The sequence below is a fragment of the Balaenoptera borealis genome, assembly GCF_965194805.1.
Source record: "Balaenoptera borealis genome assembly, chromosome: 16".
NCBI lineage: Eukaryota > Metazoa > Chordata > Mammalia > Artiodactyla > Balaenopteridae > Balaenoptera > Balaenoptera borealis.
In genome coordinates, this window is record NC_138872.1 from 36,745,000 (window position 1) to 36,765,391 (window position 20,392).

Sequence of the window (20,392 nt, forward strand, 5' to 3'; positions counted from 1 at the left end):
ACAGGATACATTTCCACGATGAGTAATTGCTGTCAAATCTAACAAAAGGACTTCTCTAAAATTTAGGCCATGTAGCATTTAGGCTATGTAATAAAACAGCTATGTATTAGGTAGTATTTATTTATTTAAATATTAAGAGAATCCTATCAGCTTCTGGAAATTATTATTAAAGTATAAATGTTTTTATTCGAGATTGTGTAAACAAGTATGTGAAGACTGAGCACTTGGAGAAATATAGGAGTTAAGCAATAAGAGCAATTCTTACTGTTACGTTTGAAAGTAAATCAGTATTTTAACTGTGTAAACTCCATGATTTAAAAAGTCTTAGTTTAGAAAAATCTGATTTTTGAAATTTAAAATTGTAAGATCAAAAATATTTTTAAAAGTCTTTTAACAATCTATCACATTTATGTATTTTTTCTAATATTTATATTGCATAAAAAATTAATATGGTAAAGTCCCCATGAAATTTTTGAATAGTCGTTAGAAATGAACTATTCAAAGAAGCTCCCTGAGAAATATGGTCCATATGACTCAAATTATGTATAGAACAGCAAAATATTAAAAGTATAATGTTAGCTTCCTTGTATTAGAATTAAGAAATATCATGAGGAACCCCAGACATTTTGGAGGACTGGAAAAACTTTGACTTTTCTGCAATCAAACACTCTGTTCAGTAAAAGAGGAAAAGCTAATAATTAAATATACATTATATCTAATAAAATACACATTTATGCCAGCATATATAATGAAGTATATCCAATTTTCCCAATAATATATGTAACACATGGGTGTGTTGTGTCTTGCCTTGTTCATAGCACTTTGACAAATAATCTTACCATCCTCTGTGGCCCTGGGCAGAGTCAGTAACATTTTGGTTCCATTCCACAGATTTGAAAATGGAGACTCAGAGAAGAACAATATATACTCCAAAATCACCAGAATGTAAGATTAGAAATCATTCATCTTACTCAACAGCTGGTGTTCTTTTCACTGTAGTATGCTGCCTCTTTATTTCTTAGGGCTCTCAGGCAATAGGACTTTTTAAGCTTTCTGGGCTATGAGACGTTAAAGGACTGGCCAGCAAGCTGACCGCTCCATGGTGGATTCGATCAGCCTGACAAATTGCTCCTCAGTCCCTTTTTCCATAATTCTGAAAGCATTAAAGCTTTGAAATTTAGTTTTCCCATAAGTTTGGCATAAATTTAGTGGCAAAATTATGCCTAAACCAACAGGAGGTTATATATAGTCTTTATTTATCCCACTTTGGATGAATAGCTATAGGTCTCACTGCATAAATACTGGTGTATTTGCTAGGGATCCACAAACTTTTTCTCTAAAGATCTAGATAGTAAATATTTTAGGCTTTGTGAATCATACTGTCTCTTTGTCAACTACTCAACTCTGCCGTCGTGACTGGCACAAAAGCAGCCAGAGACAGTATGTAAATGAAGTCATGGCTGTGTTCCAATAAAACTTTATTTACAAAAATAGAGGGCAGGTTGGACTTTGACCACTGTCCATAGTCTGTCAACCCCTGGACTTAAGGGTGATGGCTAGATTTGATGGGACTATTGCATAATGTATTATATATGCACCATATTACCTTTCTGACATTGAAACATATCAGACCCCAAAGGATTTTGGTAAGGGGCCATGGGCCTGTATCTAAGATTTAAAGGAAATATTACAGAAGAGAAAGTCATCTCTGTTTTGGTCAAGTACTAAAGTCTTCATATACACATGACTGGAGGGCCAACTAAAGTTCAGGTATTGCCAGTGCCTTAGTCAAGAATGAGTGCTGTGAACCAGAAAGTATTTAAACACATAGGTTCATATCTGCCCCACATAACAGTAAGTTCAGTGGTAGGTAGTACAGGGCTGGTTCAAGCTAAGTGGTTCCCTCAGAAATCCAGCCTCTCTCCATATTCATTCTCTACCATCCTTAGTTGATATGCCTTCATCCTGATGATCATTGCCTCATGGTTGCAAAATAGGTGCTGTACCTCCAGGTGTCACATACACACTCCCAGCAGAAAGCAAAAAAAGGAAGTGGGGAACATTGTATCTATATTAGAAAAGCAGAAACTTATCCCCAAGTCTCAACATTTAATCTATCACTGGACTAAACAGGGTCACAAAGCTACCACTAATTGTAAGGAAGCCTCTGGAAACAAGTATTTTTAGTTGGGTTCATTTTCATTACCCACTGAAATAGGGAGAAAAGATATTGGGTGGACAAGTTGCACCATCTGCTGAGGCATCTGTTCTTGTTTTGGTAGCTGTTACATTTCATTACAGATATTTAACATTTTATAGTCTTCTCTCCTGGGCAACATATCTTTTTAAGTATCACCAGTGTTAACAGTGTTTTCCATCTGAGTTGGAAAATTAAATAACACGATTCACATTTTTAAAATGTAAATGTTGTGTAATATGAATGTATAATCACTTGAGAATGGATTTTTCAGAAATAAACTTTCCTGAGGATTTTAGTGTTGGAGGATTTTGTTTAGATGGGACCCTTAGTATGTGTGTTTGCAAGGTTTGAGGAAAGACTGAGGTTGAAATCAGTGGAAGGCAGCTTACACATTCAGCCTTGTAAGCAAGTCTTTGTTCTCATGGGGGACGATTGCACAGTAGAGCAGAATTTCATGGCACTGCATGGTGAACTCAGAGAGCTTTAAGATAGAATAGTCACTCAGTAACTTTCTTAACTATGGCTCTGCTACAAGTCTGAGAGAAAAGCAATTAGATAGGCACATGGAGACCATTTTAGTTTTTACTTGTGTGTCTTGGGATTTTTTTTTTTTTAACATCTTTATTGGAGTATAATTGCTTTACAATGTTGTGTTAGTTTCTGCTGTATAACAAAGTGAATCAGCTATATGTATACATATACCCCCATATCCCCTCCCTCTTGCGTCTCCCTCCCACCGTCCCTATCCCATCCCTCTAGGTGGTCACAAAGCACTGAGCTGATCTCCCTGTGCTATGCAGCTGCTTCTCACTAGCTATCTATTTTACATTTGGCAGTGTATATATGTCAATGTTACTCTCTTAATTCGTCCCAGCCTACCCTTCCCCCTCCCCGTGTCCTCAAGTCCATTCTCTATGTCTGTGTCTTTATTCCTGTCCTGATCCTAGGTTCATCAGAACCATTTTTTTTTTTTAGATTCCATATATATGTGTTAGCATATGGTATTTGTTTTTCTCTTTCTGACTTACCACTACTGGGCCTATACCCTGAGAAAACCATAATTCAAAAAGAGTCATGTACCACAGTGTTCATTGCAGCACTATTTACAATAGCCAGGACATGGAAGCAACGTAAGTGTCCATTGACAGATGAATGGATAAAGAAGATGTGATGCATATATACAATGGAATATTACTCAGCCATAAAAAGAGACAAAACTGAGTTATTTGTAGTGAGGTGGATGGACCTAGAGTCCGTCATACAGAGTGTCTTGGGATATTTACCCTCCTGTTTGAGGTAGTATTTATTGTCTTTCTGGACACAGGGCACTTACTTGTTCGTTTTTTTTTTTTTTTTTTTGGCATAAGCTACTGTAATAAGAAAGGATAGAGGTACCCACACAATTTCAAATGTCTCTTTGCTTTAGTAGGCTATTCTAAAATGGTACAATTGGGAATAGCATGAAAATAAATATATTCATTTATTGATTTGTTTAGACCTTAAATGTAAGTGAAATTAATTTTTCTTCAACTAAGTTCTGTAACACTGAATTAATTCTAGAATCTGTTTCAATGTAGCCATTATGACTAAGTTAAAACAATGACCTTTGATCTGTCAGATAAAGCCTAATTTTGAAATAATGCCCATCAGACCCTCATCTGCTGTACTTTTGAAAACTGCAGCAAGAAAATCCAGTTTTTAGCCCAAATAGTTCATGGTTCTTAGGGAATCCAGAATTAAGTGACCAGCAAGAACTATTTCAGAAGTGACCAGAAATGGAATGGTCTGCAATTTGATGAGGAGAAATGAAGAAGAAGCCATGTTGGTAACTATTTGAATCTGGATTACTCTGTGACGTCCGGATCATTCATTAACATGATCAAACAAACTAGAATCAGCAGATACTGATGAGAAACAGACAGCTAAAAGAGAAGGATCAATGTGAACAAACCTACCAACTGAGCCAGAAGAAACAGAAATAAATGAGAAGAGATAAATCCTTAAAATAATTCCAAATTTTATCATGAGGGATAGTTAAGAACAGACTCCTATGGAAGAGGAGTATTTCAAGACCAAGAAGGGATTCTTGGAAATTAAAGTGTAATTGTTGACTTAAAAAATAATAGTATAGTGAAAAGATGAAGAAACCTTCCAGAAAAACGGAGCGAAAGAACAAAGAGTTGGAAAATATGAGTGAAGAGATGAGACATGATAGTGGTCCTACATTTTCTTATAGAGGGTCTGGAAAGAGAAAATTGAAAAAAAATTGGAGGAAATAAAAGACACATACACACACACATTTTTAACTTTTCCAAATCTTCAGACAACAAAGGCTCTCTGAGTGCAAAGTAAGTTGAGTAAGCGTATGAATGGATCGGTAATTAAACACATTTTCCTGATATTTCAGAACACCAAGGAGCAGGAGAGGATGCTAAAAGATTCCAGAAATGGGAGTGGGATAGGGAATTGACCACAGAGATGATTTCTAGAGGACAAGAGAATGATACCTTCTTGGTTTGGTAGGAATTTTGATTCTGTTCCCAACAAACTGCAAATTCAGTATGAAGGGAAAATAAAAGCATTTTAAGACAAGTAAGAACTAAAACATTTGCTCACCCCCAGGCCATTCCTAAAAGAATTAATGCAGCAAAATAAAAGAGAGAAATGTGGGTTCCAAGGATAGGTGGATAAACTAAACTAATACAAAAAACAAGAAACCCCAAGACAGTAGCTCTTTGGCAAATGTTTAAAAGAAAAAAAAAAAAATGCTGTCAAAAGCAGAATAGGATTTTTAGGGAGCTCTAAAATCCTAAAAGCAAATGAAATTGCTATAAGAGAAAGTGTGATAAAGCTGCATGTTCTCAGTTAACAGAGTATTTAAGTCGGGCCCTTCTCGACTCAGTTTTTGTTCTGCTTCTTGGAGCAGCACCGATTAGAGGAGCAGTGTTGTATGGCCTTCTTCTCCTTCACACGCACAATTTGTTTCTGCAGAGAGTAGTTACCATGTAATTTTCATATTGTAAATGCTGTTCATTTTGCAATTTACCAACATCACTGTGTAAAAAAGTTATAGTACAGAACATGGTATAAATGATAAAACTTTGACAATGTGAGAGTAGTAGTTTGCTAGAGAAAAGTTGGGAGGTGGAAAGGGGAAGAAGGTGAAAGGAGACAGAGGGACCCTAATCCCTCATTTTACAAAGAGAGCGAGATAACACTGCCTCAATTTGGTGAGTTAAGAAGAGAGGTTTAAACTGTCTCCAGATCAATTGAAAAACAAAATATTATATAATATTAGTGGTGGTGAAGAGAAGGAAAAAAAAGGGAATAGCATACTGTGGAGTCAAATGTTCAAGTTAACAAATCAAGAAATAGGGGTTTGAGCATACTATCTGGAGGTACACTTTCCAATTCAGTAGCTACTGGCCAGGCGGGGTTATTGAGCCATTGAAATGCAGCTCATCCAAATTGAGATGTGCTGTAAGGAAAATACACATCAGATTCCCAAGACTTAGTATGAAAAAAACGAATGTTAAAATACCTCAGTCATTTTTATTTATTTATTTATTTATTTATTTATTTATTTATTTATTTATTTATTTATTTATGGCTGTGTTGGGTCTTCGTTTCTGTGCAAGGCCTTTCTCTAGTTGTGGCAAGTGGGGGCCACTCTTCATCGCGGTGCATGGGCCTCTCATTATCACGGCCTCTCTTGTTGCGGAGCACAGGCTCCAGACGTGCAGGCTCAGTCGTTTTGGCTCACGGGCCCAGTTGCTCCGCGGCATGTGGGAATCTTCCCAGACCAGGGCTCGAACCCATGTCCCCTGCATTGGCAGGCAGATTCTCAACCACCACGCCACCAGGGAAGCCCCCTCAGTCATTTTTAATATTGAATAATGTTGAACTGATAGTATTTTCAGTCTATTTAAATAATATATTGCTAAAATTAATTTTACCATTTTCTTGTTGTTGTTTTTAATGTGAGTATTACTAGAAAATTTAAAATTACATATGGTTCGCTAGAGTTCTATTGAATAATCCTGCCTCTAGAGAGGTATGGAGGTAGACTAGAAGAGTTGAAATCAGAAATGATCAATTTATTTGCACCATTGTGGGAGTGGACTGGTGTGATGGGAAAGGAAGCCTTTTTGTCTTATACTTTTATATCTTTTAGAAAATTATTTTTATTAAATATTGAGCAGTTTCAAAAGGATATTTGTAAAATATATGAAAAGCATGAGGAAGAACGAGATAATAAATATTCTTAATCACCACCCAGTTTAAGGAAACAAAGAAGCAAAAACAACCCACCATTTACATTGAAGGCATTTCTCCCTCCCACCCCAAGCTCCTGGACTGTTTTAATTTTAATTTTTACTATTGTCCTCATAATAAAAATAATCATATGCCTTTCAAGAAAGTTTTTAAGTGGAGGATATCTTTTTTTTTTTACAGTCCAGGTCTTTTATTTTCTTTACATCCATCATACCATGAATTCATAGGGATTGGGCTCCAACAGTCAGGCTCTTTTCCATTGGTTCTCACGAAGTGTGCTTCTCTGGGTGGGGCAGGCTGGCACTTCAGTTGAACCCAAGTACCTTTCTCTTTGGCTTCCTTCTTTTTCTGATCATTTTCCTTCACCCGTTTCAGGAATCTATCTCAGCTCTTAGAGTGCTTAATATGCCTGATACACACGTTAATTCTCATGGCAAGAATCTTGCCCTTAACTTGTTTGTTTACAGTGATGCCAACAGCCTGCTGGGTAACATTGTAGACTCTCCCAGTTTTGCCGTGGTAACATTTGTGGGGCATTCCTTTTTGAACAGCGCCCATTCCCTTGATATCTACAATATCACCTTTCTTGTAGATTCTCATGTATGTGGCCAAAGGAACAACTCCATGTTCTTTAAAAGGCCTAGAGAACATGTAGCGGGTGCCCCTCTTCTTTCCCTTTGTGTTGGTCATTTTGGCGAATTACTGGAAGATGGCGGTTCAGGCCAAAAGGCAAGATATCTTGTATAGTTTTTTTTGTTTGTTTGTTTGGGTAATTTGGCAGTATTAAATTTTAAAATGGCTATGCTATTGGAATTAATTGTTCCCTTTGAGAAATGTGTTTTATGTGTTCCAAAAAATGCAAACTGCAAAGAAGTATGTAAAACTTGATGTCATTTTAATTTTTCTTAAAAACATGTATGTTTGTATATCTACTTTATAACTATGCATGTACACATACATATACATGTATATGCTGCCATACACATAGACATGATATATGTATGTATACACATGAACGTATGCATAGTCAGTACCTGGTAACATTGCTTATCTCTCATAAGTCTGATTGGAAGGGTATTTTCTTGTTTTATACATTTTCAGAGGCAGATGATCATGCAATTATAATTTTATTTACTTAGTGGTGATCATTTTCTATATTTTTCCTCATGAAAATACTTGAAGAAATAAAATAAATATTTAAATATGTTTGAACAGTTAGGGCTTTTTTGGAAGAGAACATATTGCCTTAGAAGGTAAGAAGCAATATGTTTGGAATTTTTTTAAAAAAAGGTTAAGTTACACAAAAAGTATTAAAGCCATCATTTTTCTTCTCCCCCACCCCAAGTGTATTAGTCCAAGAGGCAGGTGTTATCACTTTCAAACCAACCCTAAAGCTGATTCCTTATCTCATCCTTTCAGTCTAAGGCACTTGGAAAGAACATAGCCGTCTTCCTCCAGTGCTTCCTTTCCAACACAAAATGTAAGAAGCCTGTCAGCAAATCACATTAATGTAGTGAACTGTACTTCCCGCAGGACAGTCAAAGCAAAGGAGATGCATGAATCATTTTAATTTTCTGAATGTAGGCCATGATATATAGGTAATGTTTACTTTTTCTCTAATTATACGTGTTCATGAGCACTGAAAAGAATCTTTTTTTGCGGGGTGGGGGGCAGAGCGCCACGCAGCTTGTGTGATCTTAGTTCCCCCACCAGGGACTGAACCTAGGCCACTGCAGTGAAAGCACCGAGTCCTAACCACTGCACTGCCAGGGAATTCCCTGAAAAGATCTTTTTTACTTCATAAAACTACAAAGAAGAAATGAACTATTTACTTCAATCATATCATCCAGACATAACCACTAATAATATTTTGTTATATTTATTTCTAGTATTTCCAGACATAAACATAAACTATACTTTGAAACTTTGGACATATGTGTATGTCTTCTGTTTTTTTCCCCAAAACCATTATATTTGGAGTGCTTTTTCATGGCATTGAATATTCTTCATAGGCATAGTTTTAATAACTTTGGAATAGATCATTTTAGAGAAATCAATGAAAAATATGAGTTTAAATTGGAAATGAATATATTGCATTTTTATTGAGGTTGGGATTGAACATATTTGTTCTTCTAGGGGAGTTTTAGTATACAATTGATACCATAAGTGAAAAGATAATGAAATGTTTACCTTGTCATAATCAATAACAATTTTCTTAGCTGTTATTAGGTGAATGGAAGTCTTTATGGATGTGGAAGACATGTCCAAAGACACATCTTGAATGAAAACAGATGGTTGTACACTTCCGTACCCACCAATAGATGAAAAGGTGGAAACTTCATTAATGCAAAGTGGCTTGGAGCTGTAACCATGCATCTCAGGACAAAAATGAATCTAGATTCTGTTCTTGTCTCAAGGAGGCAGAAGGTTAAAGGCTTATTTTTGCCAGGCTGTTTACCCCTAATGGATGACTCATTTGGCATAAGCTAGCCTTGTCAAGGTGAATTGCACCGGTACCAAGTCTAATACATATCATGAAAGATGGGATGTGTTGGTGGTTATGGAAGGGGGTGTGTGTGGAATTGTATCTTCTGAGGTCAAGTGGATGAACGGGGTTGGATGGGTGGGGGAAGGAATTGTCTTTAGGATAGGTAGGAATCCAGGAGCTGGTACCACCTGAGGAGAACCACTGGATTTTTATTTTAAGTGGAAGATCAAAGACATTTACAAGGATTATAATAAGGAAGAGTGTGATAAGGCAAGAGGGGAGGATCAAACAGGTAGTCAGGTGAATGAGAGAGTGGAGAGAGGAACTTATAAAAATCATAGCTCCCACCTTCCGGATGCATTCTGTGGGCCAGCCACCTGTCTCCTGTGGGTGGAATGCGAGTCACCTGCTTAGGGGGGAGTGATGGAGGAATAGGCCGGGTTTCTTTTTACTTGGCATGTAAGGATAATAAGGTTGAAGGAAATGGGAAAGAAGGACATAGATTGAAGTAAACAGAGCCTTAATTATTAAAAGAGTTTGAAGAGTTGACATTGTCTGACATTTCAAGAGGAATTAAAGGCTCCTTTTAAATGACTCACAGAAGGTCATAGGATTGTTCACAGGTAGCCCCAGGAAGTTGCCCACCACTACTGGATATGGATGTGAACTCTTTATTCCTCTAAGATCCTGACCTCTGGGACAGACAGTGTATTCTCTGATGAAAAGTAAAACTACCTTCCCTTTGCATTAGGATTTGTAGGCTCCCTCTCAAGCTAGTTTAAGCAAGAAAAAGGGGAATTTATCAAAAGGATGCAGGGCTGTTTCCAGGGATCCCATGGTAAGAAACTGAAAATAGGAACTAAAAAGCTTTCAAGAATCCAGGCAGCAATTGATTTTCAGGTTCTCTCTCATCTCTGCTCCTCCAGTGCTATTTTTCTCTGTCCCCAATTCTCCTTCCACATGAGGTACAATGACGGTTCCAGATGTTTACATCTCCTGGTTCAAGCAACTCATGACTGGCCCTCTGAAGTCTGACCCCAAATTCTCAAGAGAGGAAGAAGCTGATTGGCTCAGCTTGAGGACATGTATGTCCATCCTTGGTCCAGTCAACTCTGGCCAGTGGTAAGGTCCTAGCACAAATATGGGTGCCATTGATATGCCATGGAAATGGGTCAGATAATAATTCTCAAAGAAGTTGTGGGCTTGATGGGCTCTCCAAAATTGACCACTACCACTGACACCTTAGTAGATGTGGGGCAGGGGACATAGCCTTTCACCATCACTGTGTTTTCTTTTCCACCAAAAATAATACCTAGTTCCTTGCACTTGAAAATGTGGTCCATGAACCTGCAGCATTAACATCACATGGGAACCTAGAAATGCAGACTCTTAGGCCCTACCCCAGACCTACTGAATCAGAATCTGACAGTTCACGAGATCTCCCAACAACTGTAGGACATAAATATTTGAGAAATGCGGATTAGGCAGAGGAGCGAATTAGGAACCACAGATTAGAGCTGTTAAAAGGGCTTCTTCCAGAGAGGGGTGGCATCCCAATTGTTTTGTCTGAACTTCAGCTGAGAGCCTTCCCCTACCCTCACCCAAGCTTCCTTTTGAGTGCATTTCTGCTGGAAATTCAGAGTTCAGGACGAGGATGGAGAGAGATGCCGGTGTCTGATGTGGGAACCATAGTGTATGCTGTTCTGTTTTGGCACTGAGGGGTGATCTGTGGGGTGAAAAAAGGAAAGAGAAAAGCAATAAAGGTGTTAATATTATCGCCAAAATGGAAGTATTGGCAAGCCTACTTTTAATTAGGTAGTCATTATCTTGAAGTTAATAAATGTCACATATATTAAGTCACTAACCTACCTCTGTTTTTATGTCCAGCTCTGCAAGTTTTTAAAGTCCCTAAAATGGCATCTTTTCATAAAGCTTAAGCTCTTTTTCAGCTAAGCCAACAACTTTTGATTATGGAGAAATTACTAGATTGATTGTTTAGAATACAGATACCCTCAAGAAACTTATTAGGTAGAACATCTTTGGCAGCAATTCAGAAATTCATGCCATTAGCGTTTTGGACTTTGAAGTCTAAAAAGATGAATTTCAGACACTCTACTTTTCAGGAATTCTATTTTCCTACTTTTCTCTTGTTTACTCCTTAAAAGAGTCCTAGGAACTGACGTGGGTCACTTTAACCTGCCGTTGCTGTTAAATCAAACTGCTCATTTGCAGGGAAGCATTTATTATTTAGTAACTTAACCAGAAATCCATAAAAAAATATTTTCTTATAAAAATCCTTGCTTTGTAAACTGCCAGAAGTGACCAGATAGAAATAACAAGAATTTCTAGTTCTCCAGGCAAACAGGAAACCCCACCTCAGTGGGACCCTGCTGACACCAATTCAGAACTTTTTTTTCAACTTATTTTGTTGGAATAGAAGCATTTGGGTTTACTGGATCAGACTGAAATGTTTGAAGCCAACTGCTCTAATACCCTTGGTATTCCAGGTGACCAAATTTCTATATTCATTAAAAGAAAATATCATTTTGTCTGAAGGTTTAACATCCTTATATTAGATAGAAATATAGAGGTATCTGGAAATCTCTGAGTACTGTTTCTCATCCTTGGCTGCACATTGGAATCACTGGAGAGCTTTGACAACTACTGATGCCTGAGCCGCACCTCTGGAGATTCCGATGTAATTGCATGCAGCCTGAGCATGGGGATTTTTAAACCCTCTCCTCCAAGGAGAACCATGCAAGGTTAAACCATCATCTTATGGACCTGTTCCTCAAACAGTCCCACTGGGGGGCATTTGTAGGTACGCTTGTCAAAATGCAGACTCCCAGCTACCAGCCCAAGAGAATCAAATTCAATAGTTTGGGGACAACTTTAAGAATCTGAATCTTTAAGCAAGCCAAGCTCTGTTGAGATTCCAATAGAGGAGGCCCTTGGGCCACACTTAGAAACACTTTATTGGAGATTATTTCTAAAAAGAGAGTGACTGGAAGAACTGAAATGTGTTCAGTGTTGGGTTGTTAGGGATCCATCAGCAAGTGATTCAGGAATATTTTAAAAAGATGAAAAAACAGTAGTGTGATATAGGGACAAGACTCCTTGTGTAACGATGAAAGAGTGGAGTTCTGGGCCTCATTTTGCTTCTCTAACCAGTTCTGTGGCTCCAGGTAAGACACCCAGTTTCTCTGGTACCCAAGCTCTTTGCCTCTCAAATGAGGACCTTGGGAAATATTAATCTCAGGTCACCTGAAGCTCCAATACTTGATGAGTTTCTGATAGTAAAGACTTTCTGTTCTCATGAATTCTTACAGAAATTTCCAGCAGGACTCTTGATGTTTGCCCTAAAACAGTGGGGCAACAAGCATAGTAGCTTCTCCATCACCTGGGCTCAAGAAATGCAAAGTCTTGAGCCCTGCCCCAGACTTGCTGAAGCTGAATCTTTGAGAGTGAGGGCCACTTCTCCAAAAATAGTACTTGGAAAAAATAAAGTTGAGAAGTGTTCTTTTTATCTACAGTAAAGGAAAATCACCTCTATAAGTATGAACTTTTAACACTGTTTAAAAATGTTACAATATCTATGTTGGCAAGCTGATTCAAATTGAAGGGGAGCTCTTAAAAAATACTGAACTCTAGAGCCTTGATACACAAAGTGTGGTCTCCTAACTGTCAACATCATCATCACCTGAGAATTTGTGAGAATTGCAGAATCTCTGGCTCCACCCCAGACATACTGAATCAGAATTTGCATTTTTTTTTGCTCAAGAAAATCGGATAATTTATTTGCAGGTAAAAGTCTGAGAAACACTGCTCTAGATAAAGATGTTAAAACTGTAATGACAGGTTTCCTTACCTTCAAAATATTATTTATACACCTATCAGTAATCAGTTCCTCCCACACACCTGTAGGCAAATCTAGGGAAAAAAAAAATTTTTTTCTTTTAAGTTTGTTCTGCACTTGTTTCAACTTAATAATTCGTAGGTGTTGTCTTCCTTGTATTTTGAGGCATTTAAACCTTTTTTCCCATTCTTCTTTGAAGAAAGTTACTTAACACTTTTACTTTTTCTTCCTTTGTTTTTTTTTTTTTTCTTTTGAAGCTGCCATCTCGGGCTGGATCCCTATATTACTCGAGAATATTTTTTAAACTTATTTTTCTGATATCTGGCCCACTTCTCTAAGATGGAGGATGGGCAGAGTATTGTTGAGTTGTTTTGTTTTTTATTTTGTTTTGTTGTGTATTGTGATTCATTGTTATGTCTGTAGTGGTCTCAATAAAATTATAAGTTTGAAGATTAACATTAAAGTATAACAAATTATAAATTAGAAGATTAACACTGAATTGCAGAATTTCCTTTTGAAATGGAAAAATTCATTAAGGATCCATTAATTCCAGCAGTAGAGCCTTCTACATTACCAATAAAGAAGAACCAGCCCTGTGCAGTGATCACCTTTGGATAGGCAGAGGCAACTTGAGATTTCACAATCAGAACAGGGCAGATTGGGTGTAAAATAGATGGAAATGGAGCCCAGCACACTGTGTGCATATTCTTGTGTGGCAACTTTTAAAAATAATTTTTAATCATTTTATCATTTAAGTGTGCTAGTATAGCTCCTAGGTTCCAGGATATTTTTGGCCTTCTCAAAAAATAGGTGAGTTCTGAAAAAATTTTGTTGGCTCCAAAATATAAGATGAAAACTATAACAAAATGACTGTGTCATTAAATATCTCCCAAATAAGACATTTCATTGTCAACTATTTTATCAACCATGACATTATCTCAACTTGTAACTTAAATCATCCTCGTGAACTTATATACCAACTACATCTGCTGTGAGTGCCATCAGTGTGTTTGATATGATTTGGGGTGATGCTAAAAAATAAGAATTTGTAGAACAACAAAAATCTTAAAACCCTGACCTGCCATGGTTAATTACTTCCTTTCTTCTTTTCTATGATTATTCCATATCTACTTTCCTATTTAGAAGTAGAAATTGGTCAGGGTTTTTTGTTTGTTTGTTTTTGGTAAAAATAAAAATGTGCCATAAAAGGGCAATTTTTAGTCAAGTTTTGCGGGATTGCTTTTTCTAGAAAAGCGATTCTTGATCTTTTGGGGAATTAACTCATTTGAGGATCTCATGAAAGCTAAAGAAACTGCTCTAGAAACATGAAAGTATGCACGAAAATATACATTTGGGGCTGAAGGTTAATGTTTCAGTAAAGGCTCTTTGGATGACAAAAATTAGTAAAACAAACCAACAAATAAAATTAACTAATATGTTGACTTTCGGAGTTTTAAGCAAGGAAAGGATAATTTTTTGGTTCACGTAGCTGGAAAGGTGCCTCAGATACAGCTGGTTCCAGGGTCTCATTAGTCTAATTGTACTGGACTTGGCTTCCTTGGTCCCTCTGATGTGCCTTCTCCTATGTTTGGACAGTTCTCTGACTTTACATGTTAGTCATTGATAGCTCTAGCATCAAACCTAGCAGAAGAAAGACTCTACTTCCCAGCTATCTGAGATATATCAGATATCAAATATATCACATATATCACAAGTGAACTTGTTAATCCCGATTGGTCAGATCCAATATTCTGTCCATTCCTGAGCCAGGCGCATTCCATCCCTCGCCATGGGAGATCCGAGCCCAGGTCACAAGCTGCACTTCTGGAGTCATTATCGCTGGGACCTCAGGAATGGAGAGCAGGAGAGGGGAGGACTTCAAGATGAACATTATTAAGACACTCTTATCAATGGAACGGGGAGTGGTGTTAAGGGGCAAAGGCAACCAGAAGCCACTGCCATGAGCAACTCCTGCTTTAGAGATAAAGAAACCATCTAATTAGCTCAAGCCAACCTTTTTTTTACTCCTATAGAGCCCAAAATGCATGAACATCTTATTCATTCCTTTAATAAAAATGTACGGTGCACCTTCTGTACATGTATATTTTCAACCATGCATCCATGACCCTTATCCTCACAGATGCATTTTTTTGAACTTGTCATCACATACCTTGTCTAAAATGCTGTGCTTGTGTTAGCATTTGAGCAAGGTGGGTAAGCACATTGTATTTCCTCAAGTATCTTCCCTAGAGGTGTAAAAATGCAGGTATCTCAGTCCCTAAGCATCCAAACTTATTCCTAATACTTCAGGCTATGTTTGCCAAGCCTCATGGGAAGTTTGTCTTTAAACAAGTCTGCAGTACTTATTTTTGGCTTGACTAATGTGGTTCATTGTTAACAGGAAATGAAAGATACATTTAAAATCTGCAAGTAGTGAACAACAGAAAACCTATGAGGGACATGCTAACAGTTGTCAGAAGGTAAAAGGATTTATGTTCTCTCTTCATTTGTCAGTCATGGGACTGATAGCTAGGATTGGAATGGACAGACTACCTGGATCTGACCAGTTGGGATTAAGCTCAATTCTGAAACTTTATTTAAGATACCTGGGAAGTAGAGTCTGTCTTCTGCTAGGTTTGATACTATCAGATATCAGCCTGGAGCTGTCACCTATAAGAGATAATTTGTTTAACATCTATCATCATTCCAACACAGTTAAAGAGGGCTGAGTGATACTGAAAACTCTGCAAAACAATGGTAGCTTTACTTTGGCCATGGATTGCTGGATTTAATGGGACCTTTCTGGAACGTCTAAATAATCCCATCTTTAAAGACCATGAGATGGGACTATTTTATAAATAAATTGGCCTTTTATATCAGCAGAGATGAAGTCAGGAAATGGAAACCACTCCAGGTGTTTCAAGCAGAAGAGATTTAATACAGGGGACTGAGTGCTTACAAAATGGCATGAAAGACTGAAGAATGAGGAATGTGTGTCCACCCCTGGACTTTTGAGTTCAAAGGCATGCCACTGTTGCTGTTGCTGCCACAACTTCCTCTAAAACCTGTATCTTTCAGACCTTTCTTGCTAGGAGCAGAGCAGCAGGAAAATGGCCACTGTCTTTCAGATATTTAATTAGTGCTTCTAATTGGCTCCAATTCTAACTGGAACCCAGCTGCAAAGAAGTCTTAGAAATGTAATGTTTAGCTTTCTGGCCTCCCCAACCGAAAAAGGGTGGAATGGAGTTCACAGAAAATCTACAGTATATACTACAGCTTTTAAAAATGCAATCAGTTTCTCAAAGAGATATCTGCATTTCTGTGTTCATTGCAGCATTATTCAGAGTAGTCAAGATACGGAAACAACCTAAATGTCTGTCAGCAGATAAGTGGGTAAAGGAAACATGATACACACACACAGACACACACACACAGACACACAGACACACTGGAATGTTATTCAGCCTTAAAATAGAAGGAAACCCTGCCATTTACAACATGGATAAACTTAGAGGACATTATGCTAAGTGAAATAAGCTAGACACAGAAAGATAAATACTGCATGATCTCACTTATATGTGGAATCTGAAAAAGTCAAACTCGTAAAAACAGTAGAATGGTGTTTGCTAGGGGCAGAGGGGTGGGGGAAATGGAGAGATGTTAGAGAGTACAAAGTTCCAGTTATGTAGGATAAATACCTTCTGGAGACCTAATGTACAGCATGGCAACTATAATTCATAATACTCTATTGTATACTTGGAATTTACTGAGAGTAGATTTTACGTGTTTTCACCACACACATGAAAGTACCAGAAAAAATGGTGACTGTGAGGTGGTAGATGTTAATTAGCTTGATTGTGGTAATCATTCACAATGTATACATATATCAAAACATCATATTATACACCTTAAATATATACAATTTTTATTTGTCAATTATACCTCAGTAAAGCTGGAAAAAAATGGGTTTTCCTGGGATTTTATAATGAAATCCCATTTTTTGTTCAAGAGAAACCACCTATCTACTACGATTTTAAATAGTGTTAAGATTAGGCCTCAGTAAACAGTGAACTGTATGTTTTCTTCTTTTTAAACTTTACATTTGAATTTACAGACAGTACAATTCACATTTTTGGTTTGAGTTATGTGAGTTTTGCCAGATGCATTGAGTCATGTAACCACTGACATAATTAGGACACAGAGCATTTCCATCACTCTGGAAAAATACTCTTCTGCTGCCTGTTTGTAGTTAAGCCCTTTCTCCATCCTTTACCCCTAGCAACCACTGATCTGCCCTCCATCATTAATAGCTTTGCCTTTTCCAGAATAGCATAGAAACGGAACCATACAATTTGTATTGAATCCCACATTAGGACAGTGTATTTGAGTTTCTTCTCCGTTGCTGCTGATATAGATACTCCATTTATTATTGCTGAATGGTATTCCATTGTATGTATTTACCATTCCTGACTTTCATTTTGAGAGTATCAAAGTTTTGAGAGTATCCTTTTATTTAAAATCTCCTTATATATTTTTAAATAGCTCTACTTTGCCTCTTAATCATGACAAAGAAATGAGGAAGACAAATGTTTTCCCTTTCCTGGATGACTTCAAACGAGGTGTTCATCACGACGGTTCATCAAGTTATATAGTCTAATTATGATTCCTGAATAGGAACACGATAATTAGACAAATCTCAAGAAATTGAATTTTTTCTATTCTAATAGTTAGACCAAGTGCCTAGAATGTATTAGGTGCCCATTCTTATCACTTCAATGAGTTTTCCGAAAGATGAAATACTTTCTAAATGAATTATTTGTTAATTGGTGCCAGATTAGAACTGAAAGGCCAGTGAAGGCCACCTAAATTCTTATTTGAAAAAGTAGAATCATTTTTGGCTTTATTCACAGAGAGCCTTTCCTGTAGACAGATTTCAGCATATTTTGATGATTCATTGTAGAAATGTGTTTATCAGTTACAGTAGGAGAAAGAATTACCAGCTAACAGCTAAGAAAAGGAGAAAAGGTTACATCATTCAGTTTCAGGTTCCTAAAGGCATTAGTGGGCAGAATGTAATTAACCAGCTTTGGATTCATCCAGTTTGAGGACTTATCCCCCATCTCTTTTCTGAAGGGTTTTGTGATCATTCATTATCTCAAGTTTTTTGGTTTTGCATTTTAAATCTTATTTGAAAAGCAGAACCCTGATGGCACTGTGCTTTCTTAGGCTCAGTTGAACAGTCAGGGGTGAAGAAACCAAGACGTTTTCTTATAATTACAATACCCCAAACATCCTGTATGTTACATTCATTGTCTCATGACCTTATCAGGTAGGTAGTATTATTATCAACATTTAAGTGTTAAGAAAGCTGAGGTTAAAAGAAGTTAGGTACCTTTCCCAAGATTCACATAGCTCATCAAGAAGAACTTGAACCCAGGGCTGCCTGGTAACAAAGTCTATGCTGTTAACCACTAAGTTTTAGCTTTTCCGCAGCAGTTAAGCTATTTTGTATATATCTAATTATGTGCATTTATTGTTAAGATATACCTGCTTATCCAGATTACTTACCTCCCTCAATCATTTTTGAACAATGTGAAGTATGAGTAAGTAATACAGCCTGCATAAAATATTTGTGGCCCAGTGAGATGACTAATTAGTAATCCTGAGCTTCTTCCAAGAAGGGTTGCCCACGTGCAACTTTAGTGGAGTTTCCTACAGCACTTGGGCCTGGAGTCAGAAGTCACATTTAATGTCCAGGCTAACCACATTAGTTGGGGCTTTTAGAGTGTGTGCTTATTGGATTTTAGAGGGATATGTTTTGACCTGATGTATAAAAACCTTCTTAATAACAGAACTTTGTTGCAGTGGGATTCTGCTATATCATTTAAAAATAATTTGTTGAAACTAAATCAGATCAGGGACTTGTAGCTAAAGCATTCTAGGCACTTTAGTAGACATTAAAAACTGCTCTGCTAAGGAGGATGCTGATGGGCGATCAGAAATTCAAGGTGGAACGTGACTAATGCCCTACACGCTGCCATGGTTATCATCGTAAAGTGTTTACAAAGGGCTCCAACTTAGATGATCAAGCCACCTGACCCCCCAGTCAAACATAAGCCTGGACAAGATTGTTTTAGCATGTTCTACATACATTTCATTGTGGCAAGTCATGTGCTTTCTAGGTTCTTCTGTGCAAAGCTAATAAGCTACAGGAGAGGCCGTTAATCAAATTGTTTTAGAGTGTATTCCACTTCTAAGGGTGAGTAGGTGTGACACGTTTCACTGTGAGCACACCCTTAAAACTAAAAGATGGTCTAGGTTGATACCAGACAAGGTCAACTTGCTCTTGTGTCTAATGAAAAGGTCCTCACAGTTTGTTCACTGGAGCAGTTAACTTGACAGCTTGTGAGCTGGTTACAGGAATTATTTTTCTCATTTCGTTTTGCCTCTTGGTACATAGTACAGTATCTGATACACAGCAGGTACTTATATATATATAGTATGTGTGTATGAGTGTAAAATACTTCAAAGTTACATGGGAGGAAATCCCATGTGATTCAGGGGAGACTGAGAACTCTTCGGGGAATGGAAATCTTTGATTGCTTCGAATCCTCAGTTGGTATATATTTATTAAAGAACAATGTATTGAATATTTGACATAGATAAGTGTTTTGCAGGAGGGATAATGATATACTTGTTTTTGCAAAGTATACAATCAAGGGTGAAAGACCTGCAGATGGAGCCTAGCATGATTCTACTACTACGTTTATTATTAGTCCTGCCTAACATTTATTGAGCAATAATTAGATGTCAGACTCCTTCTAAGTCATTTCTGTATTAACTCATTTAATCCTCAAAACAGTCCTATTGAAGTAGGCATTATGATTATCTCCATTTTACAAATGAGGCATCTGAGGCTCAGAGACATTAAGTAACTTGCGGAAGATCACACAGCCGTAAAAGGTGTAGTTGCGATTTGAATCCAGGCAGTCTGACTCCAGAGCCTCAACTTATATGTACTAGAGTCTACTGATCTGGGAGACCAGACGGGAGAAGAAGGGGATCACAAATAAGGACACCCCCCCAAGTTGTGGGTTAGAGAAGGCCTCCCAGAATCCTTGACATCTGTGTTAAGTCATGGATAATGGACAGGGATTAGCCAAGTGAAGAAGGGGGAAGCAGATAGTGTAAGAGTATTGTGTTTGGATGGTATGTCATATACAGAATTGGGCACTGTGGTTGGGGAGTATGTGTGTGTGTTTGGGGTGGATGATAAAAGTATAATTGGAGAGACAGGTTATGTAAGTCTTCTTAAAGCTGTGTTGTTAAATGGATTTTTATCTTGTAGCTGGTAATGGGCCATTGAAGTGTTTAATCAGGTGACATAATAAAACTTGCATTTTTTTATTGATGTGTAATTGATTTACAATATTATGTTACTTTCAAGTGAACAGCAGAGTGATTCAGTTGTGTATATATATATATATATATATATATATATATATATATATATATATATATATATTCTTTCTCAGAATCTTTTCCATAACAGGTTATTACAAGACATTGAATA

The 20,392-nt window shown here is 37.3% G+C and overlaps 1 protein-coding gene and 1 pseudogene across 7 annotated transcripts in view; one reads left to right on the plus strand and one right to left on the minus strand.

Annotated features, from left to right (window-relative positions):
* The window catches only part of PLCB4 (phospholipase C beta 4), a 411,772-nt gene that overhangs the window by 198,438 nt on the left and 192,942 nt on the right, over positions 1 to 20,392 (plus strand). The window lies entirely within an intron of this gene.
* Positions 5,780 to 8,688, minus strand: LOC309612882 (large ribosomal subunit protein eL21 pseudogene; annotated as a pseudogene). The gene has a single exon. The product of its transcript is annotated as a large ribosomal subunit protein eL21 pseudogene (transcript).